The sequence below is a fragment of the Gavialis gangeticus genome, unplaced genomic scaffold (assembly GCF_001723915.1).
Source record: "Gavialis gangeticus isolate Ggan-Ray unplaced genomic scaffold, GavGan_comp1, whole genome shotgun sequence".
NCBI lineage: Eukaryota > Metazoa > Chordata > Crocodylia > Gavialidae > Gavialis > Gavialis gangeticus.
In genome coordinates this window covers 63,691,892-63,716,174 of record NW_017728992.1, presented here as the reverse complement: position 1 = coordinate 63,716,174, position 24,283 = coordinate 63,691,892, and the positions used below count along the sequence as shown (strand labels likewise).

General features: G+C 40.8%; 1 protein-coding gene across 19 annotated transcripts in view; it reads right to left on the bottom strand.

Moving 5' to 3' along the window:
* LOC109302013 overlaps positions 1 to 24,283 on the bottom strand; it is a 506,981-nt gene that overhangs the window by 481,972 nt on the left and 726 nt on the right. For 18 of the 19 annotated variants that reach the window (XR_002098709.1, XR_002098708.1, XR_002098706.1 and 15 more), the window contains exon 2: positions 21,473 to 21,752. The gene's annotated coding sequence lies outside the window, so the exon portion shown is untranslated. Of the gene's footprint in view, positions 1 to 21,472; positions 21,753 to 23,978; positions 24,084 to 24,283 lie in introns of those variants that run through there. The other variant, XM_019523514.1, reaches the window with a different exon arrangement.

Here is a 24,283-nt window from a genome sequence, read left to right as displayed (position 1 = left end):
AGAACTCCTCTCCTCCTTTTCTCCACCCCCCCCCTCCTTTTTTTCCTCTCTTTTGAGCTTTTAAGAGATTAATATGGGGGAAAGAGTGTTGGTTCCTTGGGTTTGCTTGTCAGGATTTAGGCCTGGCAACTTTAACAGTGTTGGAACCTAGGAGTTCCTAATCTGGCCAATTTGGGGCTGGGATTGAGGCTTACAACTTCCTGCTCCCAGTGCAGCTGTAACCCAAATCATCTGCAGGCCAGGCCTAGAGGTTAGGCTTCATCTTTCCCCCTTGTTTCTTTGCATAGTCTTTGTTTTAGTTTGCTGTGTGGTTGGGCCAGCTGTAGCCATCAATCAACCTGGTTCCTCTGGAGTTTTTCCTGCAGTTTTCATTGCAGCAGGCCACATAACCCAGCCCAGAAGTGTGGGGTGCGTGTGTGCTGCCTGAAGGTGCAGTCACTCCCCACACACGTGTAAAGCCTCTCTGTGGAAGCAAAGATTGCCACGCCACTATTCCTCCGAGAGCACCGAGGGGCCCCTTGCACTGTCGAAGGACCTGCACTCAAGCAGCTTCCCCTGGCACAGTACAATCTATAGACTATGCTGCGTAGTTTACTAGTAGTGTTTCACATTGCATTTGGTGTTTTCTTCTGTTCTCTGGATTAAATCTGTTTCAGTTACACTGCTGTGAGGAAGGGATTTTTGTTTATGCACAACACCGTAGTAATTAATTTAGTATTCCCAGATTTCTGGGTGGGGGCTCAAGCGAAAGTAAATAAATTTACTACCCCAAAAATCAAACCCAGCCCTTGTGCTGCTGGCTGATGCCTGACAGATGAGTTAAATCTTGTTGGGGCAAACATGCTGATCATGCCTCCTATTCCTAGCATCTAATGAAGCAGGCTGCTGCCTAAAAAAGCGTATGCCTCTCTAAACTAGTCTCTATATATGCCGCCCTGGCCTGCCTGCTTCTTATCTTTATATAATCTACTTGTACACCTTGTTGTGTTATCTTCTCTAACTGGAACATGCACGTTCATTTGTTTAGCTTTAAAAAGAACCAGAGTCCCTGGGCTCAAGTTGCTAAGAGCCTCTGGTCACGTTCTCTTAGCGTCTTCCCCAGACAGAAATAGGTATGTAAACCAATGTCAGTGATTCTCAACCAGGGTGCCATAGTTCCCTGGTTTGCCTTCAAGTGTGCCGGAGGATGGCACACAGTATTAGCATGGTTCATTTTACAAACATGACTCACAAGATAAACCCCACAATTTCAAACAGAAATCAATAGCTGTAGTCTTTCTGAATTCTTTGCAACAGAAAAACTGCTCTGTAGGTAAAAAGAGAGGGAAAATTAAAAGCTGGCATTTTCCAAGGCGTGCCTCAAGTCTATCCAAGGGTGCCTTGAGACTAAAAAAAGGTTGAGAAACACTGACCTATGTAAGCCTTAGTACTCTATGTAGTAAAAAAGTTGTTGTTTTCTCTTGTGAAAAACCTCAGGTGCTAAACCCGACCCAAATGGCAACCTTGGGGAATCATAGAGAAGTAGGAGTGGAAATTCTAGTCACTTTGTTAAGGAATCTTTCTGACTATTCCAATGGTCTCTTTCTTTTTGTCCCAGACCTCAGATCACAATCCAGTTCCTTATCAGGAAGTCAGCCCTTAAAAAATTGCAAGATTGGCTCTTCAACCTTCAGTCGATTAAAAAAAATCTTCTGTTTTCCCTCCATTTTCTATGCTCTGTTCAAGAATCTCCCTCATAGATTATATATATGAGGAATTCTGCATGCTACATAAAAATTAAACCGGTACATATATAGTGATTCATAGTTACTGTAAACATAGACAGAGATTAACAAAAACTATCCAGCACCTCAAAACCAGCCATTGGCAGAAATAAAGCTACTTTCTATCGTCCTTTTTTGCTGGTACACACTGAAACACTACTTAAAAACCTTCTCCTGTTATCCTCTATGTTTCCAGAGTGTTTCGTCACCGCCAGTATTTTTAACTGACTTAATTCTCCCACTCAGGATGTTTTATTAATTTGACTCCTGGTACCATGTGTGGACCAATAAACATGCAAAAACAAAAAGTAGAATACAAAGGTCTGCTTCATTAACTGCGAGTTAAAACTTATCCTGAACCTCTGCATGACATAAAAACTGGTTCCACGATGCCAGTCTCCACAATCAAATCAGCTTCTAGAGGTGATAAGACACATGGATGATGATGTTATTATGAGAGGGGTGATGATGATTAAGAGGGGGAAAGAACAAAACAAAACAAAAAAGTTGCATACTTCTGTGCTTACCATACAGAACACTACAACTATGTGAATCACTGAGTTGGAGGAATACATGTGGAACTTGTAGAATAAAGCCAAATCAAGTCAGTAAACAAAGTTTACATAAACATATACATATACATAAATGAAGTTCAGGGCAAAATTATAAATCTTCAAAGTGGGTCAAGAAATAAAATTTAGCACCATGGGTGTTCTTAAAAGAATAGAAAAGAAATAGAATTACATTCTCTGGACATAATTCAGTTGTTCCTGAAAGGGCCCCTGAAACTGCTTAATAGTACCCAGCAGGAAATAGAAAAAGAATCGACAGCCCATAAACCTGCATGAGTAGACCAAATCAGGAGCATCTGTTATTAATTCTATTTTTAAGCTATTTTTTAAAAAGGTGTGGGTCAGAAGACCTAAAATGCTTGGTAATTCAGGACAGGGAGACCCACCTGCCCAGATAAAATTATTTCTAGGACTTTGCCAGGGGTATTGTTGAAAAAAATATATGTTTTACCCAATCCAGGGCACTTGCCAGGCAAAAAAAAAAACCAACTAAATACTTTACATAAGAGTCTGCTATTCCTCACATGCTAAGAAGTCCACCTCCGACACCAAGACTTAACCAACTTTTACCGTTCAAGTGACAATTCTCCAAAGAATGTATGTGAACTGTAATACCATGTTAGTTTGTCTTATCTTTTCATTATGCTGCCAATAGCCTCCCAACATTTATTTAGAGTAAACATGCATAGTACGCACTTGATTTTCATGTAGCTAACTCACCATCACCTATGAAGCCTCCCCTCTCCATTTAAGAAAAGTAGCTTTCTTTTGTAGTGAACTTGTCCCATAAAATTATGATCACAGTTACTGACAGTTCCTGATCACAGTTATGACACAGTCACTAATGTGGGTGACATATCCAAGCCATCTTAAGCACCTGGAATGGTTCCATCAGCATTTCCACAAGAATATCCTTTGCATTAGATGGAAAGACCAGCGCACCAATGCCAGCATTCTCTCTGCAGCTAATGTAGCCAGCATTGAGACAAAGATCATGAAACTTCAGCTTTGCTGGACTGGCCAGTGTGTCTCCCAACACTTGTCTCCCAAAGCAAATCCTCTTCTCTCAACTTAGTCATGGTAAGAGGACCCACAGAGGACAGAGGAAGCACTATAAGGACACCCTGAAAGCATACCTCAAGAAGGGTGGCATCAACCTTACAAATAGGGAAGTGCTGACTGGTAACACGTCTCAGTGGTGCTGCACCATACATCAAGCTACAGCCCATTTCAAAGAGAAGTATCTTGCTCAAGAAGCCAAGAAATGGCAAAGGAAGGAAAGTTCACAACATCCTGGCCAACAGTTATGCCCCTCCCCACAAGAGACCACTTCTCATATCTGTGGAGAACTTTACAGAGAACAGATTGGACTCTTTACCCACGTTAAAACTCACCAGTATCCCCCCACACACATCCTCATACCAAGGGGTAGCCAATATATAGTTGCAGACAAAGGTCTCATGAACTTGCTTCATATGGAAAAGACCTGAAGGAAGCAATATGCATGCATGACAGTCTACTAGAGGTCACCTGACTATTTAACCTGCTAGCTCAAAGATCAAGCACAGAAACAGGTCAGAAACACTGACCAGAGGATGTTTTCATCCTGTTCAAAGAGGAACAATTCACAAATGTAGAAGGACTGTGGAGTCCTCCCTCCCAGGGTACTTACACCTGACTTAATCTCCCGTTTCCCCTGCCCCCCCTTCTTTCCCTCCTTGCCATCCCATTTAATTTTACCTACCTCTTTCCTTCTTACCTCCCTCCACTTCCTCTCTCCTCTAACCTTTCCCCTCCCTTCCATCTCTACCTTATATCTCAGGACTAGTAGGATGTGGCAACATCATACGTTCATGGAGAAAATAATGGAAGCAGCTAAGCAAAATGAGAGCGAAATGGAGATAACATTCTTCAACAACTTCTTTGGAATAGAAATGGGTATTAAAAAAACCATTATCCTAACAAGGAATTTCAACAAAACTATTGATCCTTTATCAGACAACCCCGCGCCCCTTCTACCCTCCCAAAAAGTACAGACTCTGAACTGGGGCCTGGTAGACATGGGGATTTACAAATCCCTTTGCCAGAAGCCATAGACTTTCAAACTTCCCCTCTACCCATTTGGATTACTTTTAATTTCTCATAACCAAATTAAGTTTGTAAACTGTGGTATGCTGGGGAATCATATGAATGTCAGTCCAAAACTTCTGCTCCCAGAAGCATAGATGTTATCTTGCCGCTCACAGTCACCACCTTGCAGCCATAAACTGGAGGGATTTTATAAAACCTATTATCTCCAAAGTACCAATGATATGGTAAACAGCAAAAGCTTGTAGCAGACTCCTCAAGGGAAAAAGTAAAAATTAGAAAAAACACAAAAATACCTTCAACTTTAAAATTTAAAAAATTAGACTAAGTCTAAAGAATCCACAACTGCAATAAAATCCTGGTACAAATTTAATACAATCAAACATATTCCATATGCAAAAAGCATAATTTTCTACCTTTTATCTTAAACAAGATTATGGAATCAGGAGAAAGAAGGCTATAGACCAACAAAAAGGAGTAAAACACTTTCAATACATGATGTTCAAAAATAAACATTAAAAAAAAACAATTCTAATTCTTTTGTTCCACACTATATAAAGTAAATCCGCAATCTCCTTTTGGGTTTCATTGCCCTGCATCTCACAAACCAAGAAGGAACTTCCACTCAAGGCCCTCTGTTTGGCCTTGAGTGGAAAAAACCTAACTGTGAAAGAAATGAGACACGGTAAACCTCCAGGCAGTGATGGATTTTCAAATGAGTTTTATAGAAAAAAAGTCAGCCCAAGTATCCCCACGGGCTCTTTGGTATGTTCAATGAGGCCAAAAGGAGCAACGCCTTACCTCCCACAATGCAAGAGGCAATTATATGAATTATATGCATTATACCCAAGCCAGAGAATGAGCCCATTGACTACTAAAGTTCCAGGCCCGTTGTGCTGATAAACCATGACAAAATTTTTGCCAAAGCCTTTTCCTGTAAGCTGGAAAAAAATATTATTCAAATTGTTCAAATAAGCCAGGTAAGGAGTTATTGAGTCTAGGCGTTGGTCAGACAACCTCAGGCAACTCATTAACTGCTGTTTCATAGTACTGAAGGGACACAAAAAAACCCCAACCCTTTAGTAGCACTGCTAGATGCTGGAAAACTCTTCAAGTCCAGGTATGAACATTACACATTTATCGGTATAAGCAATCAGAAATTGGTCTATACCCATAAGAGAACAGAAGTTCAGCACACACAAATTGGTTTAAAAATGGTGGAACCCAGTTTAAGATTCTAACCCCGCCATGAAAGGGAGGATGTGTGTTATGTTTGCTACTGATCTAAATGACGCCACTTACAGAAAAACTCTTAACTTAGATCAATTCCTCCTCAGGCTTTTTGAAAATCTGTACTTAGCCCAATAAGGTAATATGTCCTTTGAACACACAAAATAGAAGGCTGTCACACTGTCCCTGCTGCACTTCAACCTAGCACTGGCACTGCTGGCAAGAGCAAAGAAGGGTTGTGTGGATGTAATAGCTATTCAGACTGGTTATACAGAACTACGTTACATGTATATAATACACTGGTCCCTAGGTCACAATAGTCATCTTCCAAGTTTTATTGAAAAGGCTGGGTGCTTGGCCATATATAAGATTAGTTGGAACAAGTCTCAGGTATTAGACTATCTGAATATACGTACTGGGCCTTGTTTAGTCAGTGGGATTTCCAGTGGCAGCCACTGACATTAAAATATTTATGAATTCTAATCCACTGTAATTTAAAACAAATGGGAAACTGTCTCTCTTGGCCTCTGGGGAAAAATAAACAAGCTAAAAAATGCATACCCAGATTACTGTGTGTGTTCAAGGGACTCACACAGCAAATATCCTAACACAGTTTTCAGAAAGCAAATGATATCCTTAACCACTTTTACGGGGAATTACTAGTGCATCTATTTCAAGATATTTCAGCCATAAATTGAACTTCTGCAGGACAAAGAGAAGAAAAGGAGAGTAAAATTCCCCAAGTTCAAAGAATTTGAAGATGGTTTTATAATTAAGCCATGCAGTGAACACAAGCCATCACAAATAAAACACTAGTACTAAGGAATATCATAGCACACAGGTGACCAACCTGTGGCACAGGTGGCACATGCAGCCTCTGTCTGTAGCACACAGAAGATAGGGGAGGGGACAAGCAGCACTGGAGTAGATAAGAAAGGGAGCAGAAAGCACAGCAGCAGCTTAGTCATGAAAAAAAGGATTGGAGAGGCATTCTGAGAGGGTTCAGGGCTAATCTGTGGCATGCAGACCAAGAAGGCTGGCTCCCACTCTTACACATGGCCCTCCACAGATTTACTGGCCTTTGGATAATTTAGATAAGTAGTTCTCAACCTTTTTTGTACCAGAACTCATTTGTAAACATCAGTGGTCAATCCTGACCCCATGCCCCTCTCTCCCAACCCACTACCCCTAGGCCCCAGCCCCCCCAGTGTGTAGGGCAGGAACTCACTTATGCCAGCAGTGCCAGGCTGGAACCTGCCAGCCTTGCAAGGGAAAAGCTGGTTTCCAAACGTCTCTCTCCTTTGAAGGAGAATCCATTTTTAAAAGTTTGTTTGGGACCCTTTCATATATTCTTGTGACCCACTTTTGGGTCACAACCCATGGGTTGAGAAACACTGATTCAGTTATCAAAAAACAATCAGAATCCATACAAAAGATAATGGCTACAGAGATCTTCATACTGCAGCATGACATTTAGCCATGATAACACATTTTTTTTAATAACTGGTAAAATTTGATCTGCAAACAAGCACCATTTCAAGTAGTGAAGCATCAACTACTAAAAACATTCTGCTCACTTTATTTAAAGTGTTTAATAGATTATTATCTTTACAAAGAATTAAACTTTAAGTCAGATAAAGATTTAAATAGGTGATAATTCTGGTAGTAATTTTTCGCTAAAAATGGGAAAGACCACATATGCTTACATTTGTAAGATTCAGATTAGCACTGAATTTTGTCATAGAAGAACCTCGCTGCTTCTGACATCGTTTTTGAAAAGATTAAAATCTAGGCATAACGTATTAGCCAATTAAGTACATGTTTGCTAAAGTGCATTATAAATATAGCAGATTTGATTTCAAGGTAATCTGTATTATACCCTGCTTAAAAGGACACCATATACAGCAGTTAAAAAAACAAAACAAAAAACAGTGTGAATGTTTAAAGAGCTCAAATATATTCTATGCTACTGGAAAACACTTCAGGTTTCGTGTTGATCCATATGATGGCTGCTCATCTGATGAGCTGTGAGTTTTAACAGAGCATTATTCAAATCAATAGTAGCAACCACCATTGTTTTGGTTTCTTCTGTGTCATCAGTAAAGCAGATACAGATATCAGACCATAGATTTACACGCACATGCAAGCTCTCTCTTGCACCCATATCTCTAAGACATGCATTATAATCCTTCATTTTCCTAAACCAGGTTTACTATTAAGTAGGACTACTAAATATGGTCTCAGATATAGTCTGATACAGTTATTTTAATAAATTGATTAGTAAAATTTTCAGTTTTAACAAGTTATAAATGCATAGTGTATCCATAGGATTTTGTACATGCAAGTGTACTTTACTAGCTTCTCAGTTAAATGCTTTTAATAGTCAAAGATGATTATGGCACCAAATTATCAGCTAGCTTGTTTCTGCTGTATGCATGACATACGCATCTGTGTCCATTAGTCCCCTCCCCTCCCCCATGCTTCTCTACCCCATTTGAAATGTTAGACCTCTGTGCTATGCAAATGAGACCAGTTAATTATGCAAAGGAAGGGGAAAGGTTTACAGTGATATAATTGCGTTAAATCCTTTCTTCTTTATATTCAAACATTGAGAACATAACTGAACATCTGTTAGGAGTTTCAGAATCTTAAAACCACTCCTCTGTAAATTTTCAGAATTAAATGAAAGCAATGCAGAGTGTTTTGATCTTAAAAATTATGGTATTGTAACCAATTTTTGATAACATTTTTAAAAGGTGTTTTGAAAGCATAACATTTATCCAAGATGAAAAACAAATTCAGAAAGATGTTGCTTATTTGTTCTGTGGTTTTCAATCTTTTTGGGTAATCAATTATAACTGCAAATGAATAATAAGCCAAACAGCAAGCACAGCTATCTCGGGTAACTAAAGTATCCTAGCAGAAAAGTCTTCTATAGCCTTTTCACATACAGAAATCCCTTCCAGAACATCAAGCGTCCAGTTAATGGAATAGGTGGTGCACACATGCATCTGTACAAGCAAGAATCTCATTAAATGGACAGTCAATGTTGTTAGGCCTTAAAATACAGTTATTCCCTGACAATTGTTGGATACTAAAGTTGTTACTGTCTTATTACTGGAAACAGTTGATTAAAATAGCAAATTAGTGCAAGACACATAGAAGAGATAGCAATATATTTATGGAAATACAAGATGTCAAAATAAGTTCAGGTTTATGCCTTAGCTTTACAATGCCTCTGTTTTAAAAGGGAAACAATTACCAGCTTAACAACTTCCTAGTATAATGTAAGGCAAGAATTATAACGTAAACAGGCAAAGGGCCTATGTTTGTATGCATCCTTCACAGAAGCAAGACTCTACAACCTTCAAAGCATTGCTTCTCCACTCTCTGATTGGTTTGTGGAAGGAAATCTTTAGCATGGTTCTTGGTTTCTCAGTTTTGGAAACCTGGAGTCAGTCCTCTGGCTGGATTCAGGAGGGAGAACTGGAATATTACGAATTCTCCCAGCTCTCTCTCCAAGTGGCACAGCAGCAGAACATGGTTTTTCCCCATTTGTACTTAACAAGAAAGTTTTTGGGGGTTTTTTTGGAGGCAGACTTCCATACATTTCCACTGCCACGATCATATTGGCCGCATCCAGATGAGTGTGGAGATGTGATACATGCAGACACATGAAGGCATTCCCCATGCTGCTACCTTTCAGATGGAGGGTGGGGGTTGACTCTGAGAGATCCCAGGGTAAAAAAAACTACACCAAAAAAAAAAAAAAAGCAGAGCTGCACGCATGGTGGCAGCGCACACCGCTCAGAACCAAAGCCTGGCCAGCTGGAGCCACATTCTGGCTGCCAGCCAGCACAGTTGCTGACCCCAGCCTTCCCTACCTCACCCAGGGTAACCTGCCACATGCCAGAGCATGCATGGCACAGGCATTCCCAGGGGACAAGCAGCAGCACAAGGTCCACCACTGCTACTTGTCCCTGAGAAAACAAACATCTGCACTTGTCCAGATGTGGCCATTGGAACCATCCACAGCTTCGTCGTTGAGGCAGAACATGGTGGCCTGTTTGCCAAAAGCATTAACAAACAAGCCACCACTTTCTATATCTGGGAACAGGAGTAGGAAAATTTTGTCTGTGCAAGAACAGTAGTGTTACACTTTAAGAGCAGCCATTAACCAGGAGAAAAAACGAGAGAGAAAAGAAATCAGCTATACTATTTGTTAGACATAATTGTTTGTTCTTTCCATCATAAAACAAAAGACTTTGTCAGGTGCATATTTATTAACCAGAAAGCAATGCACTGTTTTCTAAAAGGCAACTAGCATAGAACATTAAAGCAAACTTCCCTGGACAATGCACATGATAAATAATTAGCACATACTCTAACCCTAAAAACAGCCCCTCTCTCTAATGCCTGATAGTTCTAATACAGTTCTGAGACGCACAAAAATCTTCACATCTGTCAAAAGCCAAGTACTTTCCAGGCAGGCAACTATTACATCACATTCACTAAATAGGAGGACACCATGACCTCCAAGCTTCTTATGCCCAAAGTGTTCTTTCCCTAAATAAACAACATGAACAGAGATAAAGAAGGGGCATATCCACGCAGCCAAAACATTATGGCTAAGAATTACCGCTGACACATGTTACCATGCCAATGGTGATGTGTCAGCGGCAATTCTTAGCCATAAATTTACACATGGGGTCTTGCAGTCTGACAACACCACAGAGGAAGAAAAATAAACCCAACCAATCTTAATAAGGTGACAACACAACAGCACACATAAGGAAGTGTTGGGGAAATACATATATGAAAAATGGTCTGGGTAATGATCTGTACAGCAATACCAACATCAAGGAGCCCCATAGCCTCCTGGGCTGCCCATTTCTTTAATAACCAATTACCATTTACAATGCATCTGAGATGCGGTGCATTTGTGAGCACCTGGTCACAAAGTTCTACACATTACACACTGACCACATAGTGTGCCAATGGCCACTGACATATGTTTAAAAAACAAACAAACAAAAACAACCCAAAATGTATAGATCAAACATTTCAGCAGGGCTTTTTGGTGCTTTTATCTAATAACCAATTCAATCAGCTATTAGATAAAAGTGCCTAAAAGCCATGCAGAAGTGCTTGACCTATACAGACGTTAGGCAAGCTAAGTCAAACTAATGTGATGCCTCCTCTGGGTTTGCATTGCACTCAGTACAGGTGCACACCAAGCTGAAAGTAAAGCACTATTTTGCTTCTTTTTTTCCCCCCCCCATCTGTAAGCATCCTACATGTCCAAGTACCATACTATTTTCTTAAGGGTTCAACCGATCTGTTTCATGGCTTTCTTCACACAATTGTCCAATGTATCCAATGTACTTTGCATAGTCAATTTGTGTTGGTTTGCTACCTAAATTGCCACAATGTGCTTGGTGAATACTTAATCACATACAGGAGAACCAAACCATTCCCTTCAGCAAGAGGACTCTTCTTCCTTGGCCTTTGTCATGGTTTCTTAACCAAATGACCTTTGCCACCAAACCCAGGCAGGAACCATTCCAACCATACAATTGAAGAACTATGCAGCAAACTTATATTGCATCTTTCTACATAAGTACAGAAATGAATTCACTTATGCAGCAAAATGCTAGCAGTTGTAACTACCCTTAGACTATCAAAACACTTAACATTCAAACAACATAATCATAAAATCACTTAGCACTAAAAATTACTATGCATTATTTAATGCGTCTGGTATTCCCATTAACTATAAGCACAGGGTGTCTCGAAAAAGTGTATCCACACTGTAGTCATCAGGAATAAGGAGACATAGAAAGCAAGCAGCAAAACGTACTGCAGCCACAATACACACTTACTGTCAGTGGTCAAAACATCCATCATTGCCTCTATAATGAGTGCCAGGATGTCAAAGTACAAAATGATAAAAGACATTTTTTTCTTTTTGTTTTTTTTAGGTGCCCGGTATATACACACCCATACATGTCTACACATGAACAGATTGTGTCAAGGGGGGGGGTACAGGACCAACAACCAGCACTGCATGGGTGGCTGTATTCCCACTCCCACCCTCACCAGGGTGGGCACACCACACCACAGGAGCAGCAGCAGATAGGGACTTCATTTTGTCCTTAAAGTCCCTGAATCAGATAAGACCCCGCTCATGGCACCCCTGCCCCTTCCCCGCTGTTCTCAATGGCATGTCCCTTCCCCATGCATTCCCCTCTTCTCCCACCTGATGCTATTGCTCCCACCTAATATCAGGGCAGAGGGGAGCTCCACAGCCACTCTTGCCTGGCTCCAGTCAAGCTGCATGGAGAGCCCAGATCAGATGGGGACAGTGGCCACAATGATGTTAGACAGGTTCCCCCTCCCACCCTACTCCTGGGCTGGCAGAAAACACTCCCAGCTGGGACCCCTGGTCAGCTGACCAGTGCTCCCAGCCTTCAGAGCACAGTAGATTCCCTTGGCTGGAAGCTCTGATCAGCCAGCAGAAGCCATGGGAAGTGCAGTGTGCCTCCCCGCAGGTAGGACCCCTGTCAGTGTTCGGGGCTTCCAGCAGCTGGGAGCCTTGTCAGTAATCAGAGCTCCCAGCCATAGAGGTGCAACATGCACACCAGCAGCAGGGAGCTCCATCACCTGACAGGGCTCCCAGCCTCAAAAGCTAAGACTGCCAGCACAGGGGAAGGCTGGGATCATGGTCCCAACTCCCACTGTACCAGCCATATGACTTTATGAGATCTGATGCTCCACCCAGAATCACACCTCCTGCCATGCACATGTGGTACAGCAGGAGGCTTGATTATTGCAGTTGCACATCAGATCCCATCACACAGTTTAACAAAGATAAGTGTCATGTGTTTCACCTGGGGAGGAAGAATCATCAACACTCCTATAGCCTGGGAGGTACCATTCTAAGTAGCACAACTTTGGAAAGGGATCTCCGAGTCATAGTCGACTCCAGAATTAACACGAGTCACCAGTGTGATGAGATAATAAGTAAAGCTAACTGCACTCTTTCTTGCATAGGTAGGTACATCACAAACGGGTCTAGGGAGGTAATACTTCCCCTCTATGCGGCCCTGGTCAGGCCGCAGCTGGAGTACTGCATCCAGTTTTGGGCACTGCACTTCAGGAGGGATGTGGATGGCTTGGAGAGGGTTCAGAGGAGGGCCACTCACCTGGTTAAAGGCCTACAGAAAAAAACGGATGTGGACCAATTAGGAGACCTGAACCTCTTCAGCCTCCACAAGAGGAGGCTAAGAGGTGATTTCATGGCCACCTACAAACTCATCGGGGGGCCAGCAAGAAATAGGAGATACAATGTTTACCAGGGTGCCCATCAGGTAACTAGAAATAATGGCCACAAACTGGAAGACAGCAAGTTCTGATTGGACATCAGAAAAACTTTCTTTACAATAAGAGCTGCCAAAATATGGAATAAGCTTCCAAGGGAGGTGGCGCTGTCCCCTTCCTTGGAGACATTTAAAAGGAAACTGGATAGACACCTGGCTGGGGTCATCTGACTCCAGCACTCATTCCTGCCTAGGGCAGGGGGTCAGACTTGATGATCTAATAGGTCCCTTCCGATCCTAACATCTATGAAACTATGAAACCTTTTTTTCAGCGTCTGTCAGGAGCCTACTAAATATGAAACTCAATTATTTTTATGGTACTTGTTCTGGCTCTGCTTCGCTGCGGAGGAACTTGTAACATCCCTGGCCATTGAGATAAATATAATGTTTGAAGATGATTATAGTGTTGTTTCTTCAGGCGGTTTCTGATCACTACTAATATAATTAATATCCCTTTCTGTGAGGTGTTTTTGTCGATAGGATTTTGTGATCATTTCAGACACTAATAGGGGTCTAAAACAGAAATACTGATCGGAGACTGCTGATGGAAAACAAAAGAGATTTATGAAGCTCTGACAGTTCGTGAGATGCTACATAAAATACAGAGGAAGAAGTTCTTTGCTTCATGAAGGTTATAGTCTAAGGCCAACATTTTCAAAGGTAGGCTCCTAACTGTTTTTTCAGAAGTGTTGATCACACACACATCACCTCTGAAGCCAATAGCAATTCTCTTAAGTGGTGTGTTTAATATTGCTGAATTTAGCTACTCGGGTCCAAATACAGCAACATAAAAAAGTAATATGAGTGACCAAAAAAAGTTGATCAAAACATCACAATTATTGGTTTTAATGTACTAGACTGTAAAAGCACTTTTAAAGCACTTTTGTGGCAAGTGGGTTAATATTAATGTTAAAGAAAGTATTTTAATAGCAAATTAAGGAAGAACTGTAATTAATCCTGAATATGTCGGTGTTTATATTGTGACTAAATCCAAACCCATTATAAACAGGAAGTAAACACAGATTGTTGCAAGGAAAGGGTTTTTTTGTTTGCTTTAAATTTTCCCAAACACACACGTTGTTGGGAATTCACACATCTGTTGCCCTATTCAGGATCAAGCTATACGTCACTGTGTTACTTTTTACACATGCAAGCACCTGGCACTGCATGCAGTTGTATAAGTGGCAAAATGTGTGTCAGCACAAAGAAAATGGTGGTGGTATGCTTTTGAACTAAAACACCTTGGAGGTGCTTTAGCTCAAGAGCACACCACCGCCATTTTCTGTGCATTAATGCACATTTTGCCATTTATACAATTCTGCGCAATGCAGCACAGTGTGCACCAACTCACATGCAGAGCAGACTTGAGTAATCGAGTCTGCTCTCAAGGGGCGGATCTCTGTCGCATTGCAGCACAAAAATGTACATATATAAATGCCCACTATGAGCTGGCAGGAAGCTGGACCATCATAACAATCAAAGCCTTCTTGATCCTATGAGGGAGAGAATCACAAATTCTCTCCAGCTAGCCCTTACGGCAAATGGAATGGCAGGTTCTGCAGGGAGCCACATTCCAAGGCAAGATCACCATTACACTTTATCTTTGGAAAAGTGGGAAGGACAAACTAGAAAATCAAAAGACAAACAGATTATCCCCTAGTTAAATCACCTTTCTTTTCCTTCTGTTCAATCATAACAAATATTTTGAGAAGCACAGAAGTCTTAAAAATGTGTACTAGTCTCCTAGTTTTACTGGCCTTGAGTTTGGTTTTTTGGTTTTGTGGGGGCAGAGGGGGGTTGCTTTTGAGACATTATTCCTAGGCACTTCCATGCCAGTACTACCCCAACTGGCCATTATATTCCATACTACTAGACAGGTGAAAGCCCTCTCCATTCCAACACTTAGATTTAATGCTTTAAGAAAGGATATTGCTCCAGTCTCTAGCTTGAAAGGTATAAACATTGATTAAATACTTGAAACACTGATGAAAAGATAATGTTTGAATTCAAGTAAAAAATATGTACTAAGATGGTCAGAAAGATATGAATATTCAATGTCTTGCAACCTGCTTGAAGCAGAAATAATATACAATTGAAAATACCAGTTTTCTAAAAATATTATATCTAGTATTCTCTCTCCAACATTGGCATTTCTCAAGAAATGTGACTTAAAGATACTCCAGTCAAGACATGAAATTGAGTGTTTTGAAGTTAGGTTCAAACTAAATATGTGCAGATAGACTTTAAAATCTCATGATAATTTCAAATTTTATAATCCTGTGATGTTCTTCATAATCTTGCCATTTAAAATAATGTAATCTGAATTGAGGATGCTTTATTGTTATATTGGTAGCTAATTTACATATCTACTGAATTTGTTTTCATTCAAATATTTCATCCTCTTAAAAACAATACTCATAACATAGGTGTTGATAGTCTGAAGGAGGATACTTGCTTGGTTTACATAACTTGCATTTCATTATTAAGTTTCAGAGCTTACTGAACTCCATTCTTCAGATCAAACAACAAGATTCTTTTCCAAAAACACTCATTTTCATTTTAAAAACTTTTTCTATACATTCAGATAATCAGCTACAACAGGCCTACAATAATTCCCTTGTATCAGAATCATGCAGGGTTGAATGGCAATATTCAAAGAAGACATGTCAATTAATCCCAGATAAATCAAGTCTTGATCTGGGACATAATCCTTAAATATGCACGGAAGAGCAGCTTTGAACTGATAAATCTATAGAATGCAGGAATTGGAATTTAAGACTGAAAATGGAATCATGCCTGTGAATCATAAATCTGTAGCACACCTACATGATAAAAGCAAGCCTGTAACTTTTGAACTAACTTTAATTCCATTGATTTTCTTGCAGACAATGAATTTCAAGGATTATTAAAAAAGTGAGGTGCAGGTAACATCAAGTGCAAGTACAGAAAGCAGCATCAAGACCATTTTCTCATACAGCTCCTTATTTCTGACCCTCAATCAATCAGGTTGAATCCAGAGACACTGAGCAGAGCTACTGCCTGTCTTAGGGTGCCAGACTGCATCACCAAACCAAAAAAGTGTGTCTAATTTATTTATTTATTTTGCAAATTTAGTTTTCATCAAGGAGAATATGCATTATTTGCAACCGCTTTTCTCACTAAAAACTGTTACAGATTTATGCACTCTCTCTTCTCTTACACTTCTACAGCTTCTTTAGGCTTGAAAGCTAACTGAAGCATTGGTAACATCAGTTGACTTGTATATTCAGAACCCATCATCAATTCTATTCTTGGCAAAATGTATGTAGTAAGCAATGTTGCCTGCCCAGAAGTCAGTTGCCAAGTTCTGAAAAGCACTTAGCAAATGGCCACACATATCCTTGCCTACAGTGTGTTTAAGTTTAGTACATTTCACTACATACTTGCTTACAGTAGAAAAATCGATTATAACTCCAAAACTAGTCACATTGGTATTAAATTATTGATTTTTCTGAAAGACAAAATGTCAGCATTTATCAAAATGACCTCTTGCATTATAGAGTGTAGTACTATGAAATTAAATACAAGAGGGATAAAATCAACCTCTTCTAACTCCGCTGAAGATAGTGCAGTTATTTCAAATAAGAATTTCATTTAAAATGTGTAGGGCTAAAAAAAGGAACTTTATATTTCTTTCATATGTCAAACAGGCAATAATTTTCCCATTCATGACATAGACCCAAGATGTTTATCATTCCTATCAGAATCTAAGGGCTCTTGTTTTCTCATTAGAAATGCTCTGTAGCACAGGTGGACTGACACATAACCAGTTAGACCCTATTCCGAGCACTGCTTGCCCTTCTCCGTTACATCAAATATCAGTCCCCTGGGTCTTCATATCAAAGGTCCCTCAAAGCCTCTCCCCACCTTGGTAATGACAGCTTGATTCCTGCCTCTCATCCACCCATTATGCCAGCCACTAAACCACACACCTTTGTGCTTGCTCCCACACTACCCCTCATTCTTAGGAGAAGCTCCCCTTAAACATCTTTGAAATATCTTTGGATGGTTGAGACACTTGGCCTTGTGCCAACAGTGCATTCAGGTGTACAAGATAATTAGCAACATTCACACTCATGTCCAATTGCTTAGACATAATAAGGCACCGATTCATCATTTCTATTTTTTGGAAATAACATTTACTTTTAAAACAATAATATTACCATAGTGCTACTATTCAGAATTTACACAGTGCTTTTCATCTTTTAAATGCTCTATAAATATCACCAAACGTTAAACAGGCTATTAAATGGATAGGAAGGGGAATATCAAGATTTCTGCATTACATGAAACAGAACACACTTTACGGCAGGTCAATTTACTTCTTTTTTGGAAATTTTATCAAATTTGCTTTGGAGGGTTCCCTAGGTCACTTGGAACAACAACATCAAGAGTTAGCACAAGTGACACAAGCCTTCTTTGTACTGTACTGCATGCATGACAATCTATTCCACAATATGGACAGATACACATTCTGAATCTGCACTTGTGGTGGCATTATTACGACATAAAGGGAGGTTTTTTCTCTTCCTCTCTAAGCACATCCGATTCTCCATTAAAATGCACAGGGTTCTTAATCTCCCCTAGAAGTCCAAACATGTCTATGCATTTTAAATCAACAAAAGGCCAAGGTATCAAGCATAACTGCATGCTACTTAAGGCCTCATAGAAGATTCGCAGCAAATTTCGTATTAGGAACATACAGACGCTAAAGATCAGAATAGAGCCTGCTAGTGGGTTGGACATGCTACCTAGCTATGTACCAATAAATACAATCAAGGAGAACAACAAAGATGATAAAAACTATCATGTTCCAATAACCAAGCACCTCTAACCTGACCCACCACTTAGCATTGTGCAGCAATGTGGGCTGGTGCGCAAGTTCTATTTACGTGCTAAGTTGCCCCTAAATATTTGGAGAGAGAACTCTAAACATACTGATTATCTTTTTTAGGCAGCTATATAAGTGAACTCTTCTCTTCCAAGACTAAGCAACATTTAGAGGGGCATATGCTACCCTCACTTAAATGAGGACAATCTTCAGCTTCACAAAAGCCAAAGATAGAACACATCCCAATATTTATACCTCATTGCAAAATTCTCATCTCTCAAGTTAAGTGTTAGCGGTAAACAAGTGTAATCATATAGAACGCGGACAGAGAACATGAACAGCATATTTTTGTCTATAATTATTAACTAAACATCTGTCAATCTGAATCAGCATCAAACAAAGTAACTAACAAATAATACAATCAGTGGCAGCAAAGCCAAGTATAAAATATGCACAAATGGAAACAATAAGCCACATTGCTCCCTCCATATATATAAATAAAATTTCTTCCCACTTTCCCACTAAGCAAAATGGGACAACAATCCCTGGGGCACTCTCCCTGTGATTTCCTCCTCTGGACTACCTGAAAGCCCTCCTTGGGTCAAAAATCATCATGACAAGGCTTACAGCCCAAATTTGGCAGAGTCCAACTATATCATAGAAACTCTCCCTGCACTTCACGCACAATGTTCTCAGCCAGTTGACAGCAATGAAAACTCAGATAACACTGGCTCTGCACTAATGTGAATGAGAAGCCCCCCTAAGCCAGTGTAAATCACAGGATCTCCACACCAGTGGTCCTAATCTCTCTGAAAAATCATTGGATTTTGCGCAAATTTGAGGTTCTTCAAGTTTCATAGTTCTTGTGGCAGGCAAGGTTCTTTGGGTAGATGTGATATCTTTTATTACACCAACTGAGTAGCTTTGCAAGCTTTCAGGCAACAACCACAGAGCCTCCCTGTGCCTAAAGAAGGGTCTTTGTGCCTGAAAGCTTCAAAGAGCTTTGTTCTGACTTCTCAGTTGGTCGAATATCACATCTACCCAAAGAACCTTGCCTGCTTATGTCCTTAGACCAACACAGCTACAACCAAAAACCCTGCATAATTCTTGTGGAACACTGTTCTCTACAGAACAATTCTGGTGCCATGGGTGATATGTTGCAAGTTCAGCAACAACACTCTGGACAGTCTGTGTTGTACTAACATTCATTTATTATTTTAAGTCTCTGGAATCACATCCAGAGTGGATCTTAACAGTTGCCCTCAGTAGATGTATGCATAAAACTTACACTTGCTCTGCCTCTGACCTGACCCAGTCCAGTCCTGTGGAGGGAGAACAACAGAGAATGCCCCTGGCTCCTCATGGCAGAGAACCAGGAGTCCCCAGTGCTGCAAAACTGCCACAAACCTACTGAACCCTGCAGTGCTGAGCATGAGGGCTTTGGCCTTAAAGGGACAGTACAAGGAAAACAATAATAAATCACAACAATGGGAGACCAATGAAGAAAGCAGGACTTCTCGAAACTTTAATTTCCACAGGGCCCCATCTTGGCTTTCTCCAAAGGAGAGAGCAAGCTCCAGCCCTCACTCTGCCACCAGTATCCAATAATATCCAAATCCCAACCCCACTATTTGAAAAAAACAGCAACAGCAGCAGAAGAAACAACCCCACTTTCTTCTGTCACTTCTTCTTCAGACTCAAACTCATCATAATTGTAGCCATCCATGCCAGCCTGAGACACTGAGGACTCATGGGGGGGGCATGCAGGTGCACATGCACCCCCTGAGATTGGCCATGCACCCCCTGAAAACGCTAGTCACAAAACCAGAAGTGCACTTCTGGTTTCACCATTGGTGATTTCAGGCTCAGCGATAGGCCACTGGGGTACCCACCCTGCCAGTCAGTGATCGACTGCTGGGGTACCCCCTCCCCCAGTCGGCAATTTGGTGCCCCCCCAGACTCAGGAGGCACCAGTCGCCCATGACCTGAGAAATTGTTCTACAAATATTTTAAATTCTTCTTTCTCCAGAGTCCATTTCCAGTTATGTCATTCCCATAGTTATTTTCACTTTGAGAAAAGATAAAGATGAAACAGAGCTTTTCTTACAATAAAAAAGCTTCTTACTTAAAAAGATGTCCATGCAGTGTCACTGAAGGTGTGCATGCCACAATCCAAAGATGCGACTGCAGTTCATGCAGGGGTACCAAGCTAGCTAACTCAACTTAGCCCTGTAACCATTGCAACATGGATCTCAGTATAGTCTAGCTGTCCAAGTATGTATCCACTGTCCCAGATGGATTTCCACACCCTGCCCTGAATCACCAGGAACTGTGTTCTTACCTTTTTCTGGCTGCTAGCTTCACCATGCCTACACAAACTGCAGTCACATAGCTAAACAGGTATACACAGAACAACAACAGGTTGAAGGGATCAGAGAAAAACTTTACAGCTCTATAAATGAAATATCTGCATTTCACTTAATGAAGTTACTTGAAAGTAGTCTCCATCATATTCTTCTTCTCTCCACAGGGTCTCTCTTTACAACTGGATAGGATAGCATGCAATTATTTATTGGATTTCTATTTATTTTTTTTTGCTCTAAACTAGGGCAACCAGCTCATCACTTTTCCTAAGATTCTGTATGCTTTTGTCTGTCCTACATCTTTTATAGGCCTGAACCAATCAGTGGATGTAAACCATACATCAAAAGCAACTGTTTTCATATTGTGTTATAAATACAAAAATATCAATAAGGAGTTCAATTTAAAATATTTTACACTAAATTATGTTCTTCACAAGCTTCATAATTCAGTTAGGGATACCATATTTCCTCTCCTAGGTTTCAGCACCAAAGATTGGATTTATGAGTTAACTTCATCCTAACTTTTCTTCATAAATTCTATTTAATTTTTGCAAGCCACTCAGCCAGCTTGAGCAATCAAAACAGAAGCGTCAGAGTCACTGGCTGTATCTCATGAACTCTCACAAAGCTGGAACATTTGGGATGCAAATATAAATTTAGCAAGAATGCTTAAATCCAAACTAAGAAATAGAAAACAAAATTAGTCATTTTAATTTTTAAACATTTTAACTGATACAAAAATTATCTTTTGTAGTTGCTTTCATCTGCTTTTTTAAACCTAAAGTACCTGCATACTAAGCTGAAATCAAAACAGTAATACGTCTTTAAACATTTTTTTAAAAATGTATTACAGAAGATGCTCTGGTTAAATCACTTTTAATCGTGTCTCTTCAAAATTAGTCATCTGATGTTTAGAAGTGTTCTAACTACTACTACGGAAGTCAATGATTTCTCTGGGTGCTGGACACCTCTTGGGTGGGGAGGAAACAGAAATAATGTTATTACTTACAGAACTTTGTCTAAACTTAAGAAACAGATGTTCCAAACTAGAAATGTTCCTCACAGGTTACACCACATAATACCACAGGTAGGAATGAAAAGAAAGGGATATCCATTAAAATAACAAACACTAGTTTGCCTAAAACAAAAATTAATGTATTTGATATTTTGATGGATAAGTAGTTGTTTTTTTTAAGAGTAATCTTACCTTATTTTATCTGGTAGAACCTCAGTGTCAAAAAGTGATCTACTCCAAAACATTTTCATCAGCATCTTCTGCACATTTTCTGATTTAAAAGCCACATCCACTACTTCTACCAGTTCATTAACTGATGTGTAAATCCAAATGATGATGCTTGATGTCTTTATTCATTCCCAGTTTCTCCTATCCCAGGTCCCAGCGAAATATCCACAGTTGAATTAAGCAGTAATGCAGTACAGCTCTAAGGTGCTTTGGCAGCCATCACGCTTCTCCAACACACTTTGACCTATTAAAAATGAGACAAATGAGTGTTAGTTCCAATACATCAGCAATACTTCACTACAGTAACTGCTGCTCTATTCATGGATCAAAATACAAATAACAAAGTGACGCTCTTCGGAATATTTCAGCTACACTTTACATCCAGAAGGTGATCAAATCTGTAATAAAATAAAATCTAGTAAGATCACCATGCAGAAGTATTATCAGAGAATTCAGAGAGTTACTGTTATTTTGTGCTTTTAGTATTGTGCAAAAATGGCTTACGTATTTTTCTACACGTATAACCTTACATATTGGCAAACCCCAAGGCAACAGGACAAGCAGCAGAGAGCAGCTGTGAAGTCTAAAAAACATTTCAAAATCCCAAGAACAGAATGGTATGGGAAGAAATAAAGCCTGAAGGTACCTGAAGAAAGCAGGACATTTAAGAGTGCACCTACTTAGAGTGCATGTATGACTCCAAAGAAAGTATGGGAGAAAGCACTTGGCAAGCACAAAGCTAGGGACAGGAGAAGCTCTATTTCCTTGCCTATAACAGCTTTCTCTTATTGTTACATCTCTTCTCTTGCTGTTACAAGGAACACTAATGTAGCCAAGGCCTTGGTTGCATTTATTGTTGAGACCTGAATCTTCCTAAAACAAATGACAGAGCAATTAAAGACAACTGCTTGTATATGCTTGTATTTCCACCCACTGCCACCACTGATGTGGTTCCTTCATTAATAACAATAGTGGGAAAATATAGGGGAGAGGGCCACGCTGGTGCAGATAAGGGTTGCATGTGCTGAAGAGGAATAGAATGAAATGCTCTGTTGGTTCTGCCATGGGTGGAATGAGCATGTGAGAAGAAAATAAGCTTGTATATAGAAAACAGAGTAAAGGGTGATGCACACATGTGGAGAAGGGGAAAAAGGGGACTATTGTTAAGGAGGAGAATGTGTGCAACAAGCCATGTGTGAAAGGATAATTTTGGAGGGGCCATGGGAAAAAAGAGCTTACAGTTGGACAGATTCTAGAGGGCCCTAAGCTGATCTGTGGTTGCCCAGCTGGGGGGAAGATGACAAAACAGACCATGAGATTTTTGGTGGAGAAGGCAAAGAAGGCCAAAATTTCTCCCACTCATGTACAAGAGGAGGAAAAGGGAGGTTAAAGAATGTGTGGCAAGAGATGCAGACTGGAAAAGTACAGAGTCTTATGTAATACAGGAGAGAAGAGGAGTGTGGCAGAAGGGGAAGGAAGAGAAAGGAGTAAAGGAGGAAGAGAACATGACACAGGAAAAGGAGAGAAAGGTGAAGTGGGATAAAGGGAGGGAAGAAGCAGTTCTTATTCAATGTTTCTGTTAAAAAAAGCAACAGATGAAAGTAAAATAAGAGCAGAAAAGCACACAGTAAACAAAAAAACTTCTAAAGTTGCCATACTGAATAGAAAATGTAAATGTCAAAAATATTACAACAGAAAAGGAACGAAACAAAAGATGAAATAAAGTAGGCTGCTGGGACTCTAAACTAATTCACCTAGGTAGCTGGCCATCCAAACTCCACTCCAGCCCCCAATTCTCTCTGCCCCCAAAAGCTTCAATCAAATGGCCTCTCTGAGGGTCTCCAAATTAGTTATACGTCCTTCTACACACTGTGCATGCCCTTCCTTATCTTCATTAGGGAGGTCTCATAATTACCTGGCACTCCCCCAGATCCGAGCCCATCCTTCCACAGAATTGCTACAGACCTCTCACCATCCCCGTAGCTCTCTTGTTCTGATAACTTCTCAGAAGTTGTCTTACTCAGCTCTTTCTTCTCCCCTCCCCGCCCAGAAAAATATACACCCAACCTCTTAAAGATCCTGAACAAAGCAAATCCCAAGCAAAGGGGCACAGGGGGAGATGCAGATCAGTGCCCGCCACTCTGTTACACAAGTGGATCCAGAGGGGCTGAGCTGCAGCTCCAACAAAGAATACCTGCCTGTGCTCCTAAAAGTACAAAGAAAGAGCGGGGAGTCTGCCAGCCCCCCGCCTTCTCCCCACTCAGCTCCTTCCAGTCTCACCCAAGCCTGCCCCAGAGCGAGAGAAGAAAGAAAACAGAGGAGCCTAGACATTACCTTCTCCCTCTTTTAAAACTCTTGAGAAGGAAATGCAGGGACCCTGTGGCCAAACTGAGGGGCTGCTGGCTCTCAGTGGGGAAAGTCTGGGGGGGTTTCCCTCCGGGGGAAAGCTGCAAAACTGAGCTGAGCTCACCCAAAGGAAGAGATGGGAGTTCATCCGAGTTTCTCCTTTTGTTCAAGTTCCCTGCGCAGACAAAGAGGCAGGCAACGGCAGCAGGTCCCCCCCACCCCCTTCCTGGTAGACCCAGGGCCAACACTGCCTTTTCCCCTCCCGCCAACTCAGACAGCATCTTGCAGTGCCCCCCATCCCTCCCTGATCCTGGGCCCAGCTCCCTGCAGGACACCACCCCGCTGAAGGGGAGGGACGAGCCACCTCCCAAGCCCTCCTCTCTGGGAGATGCCCCTCTTTGTTCGCAGCCCCTTGACAGCCGGGCGGGG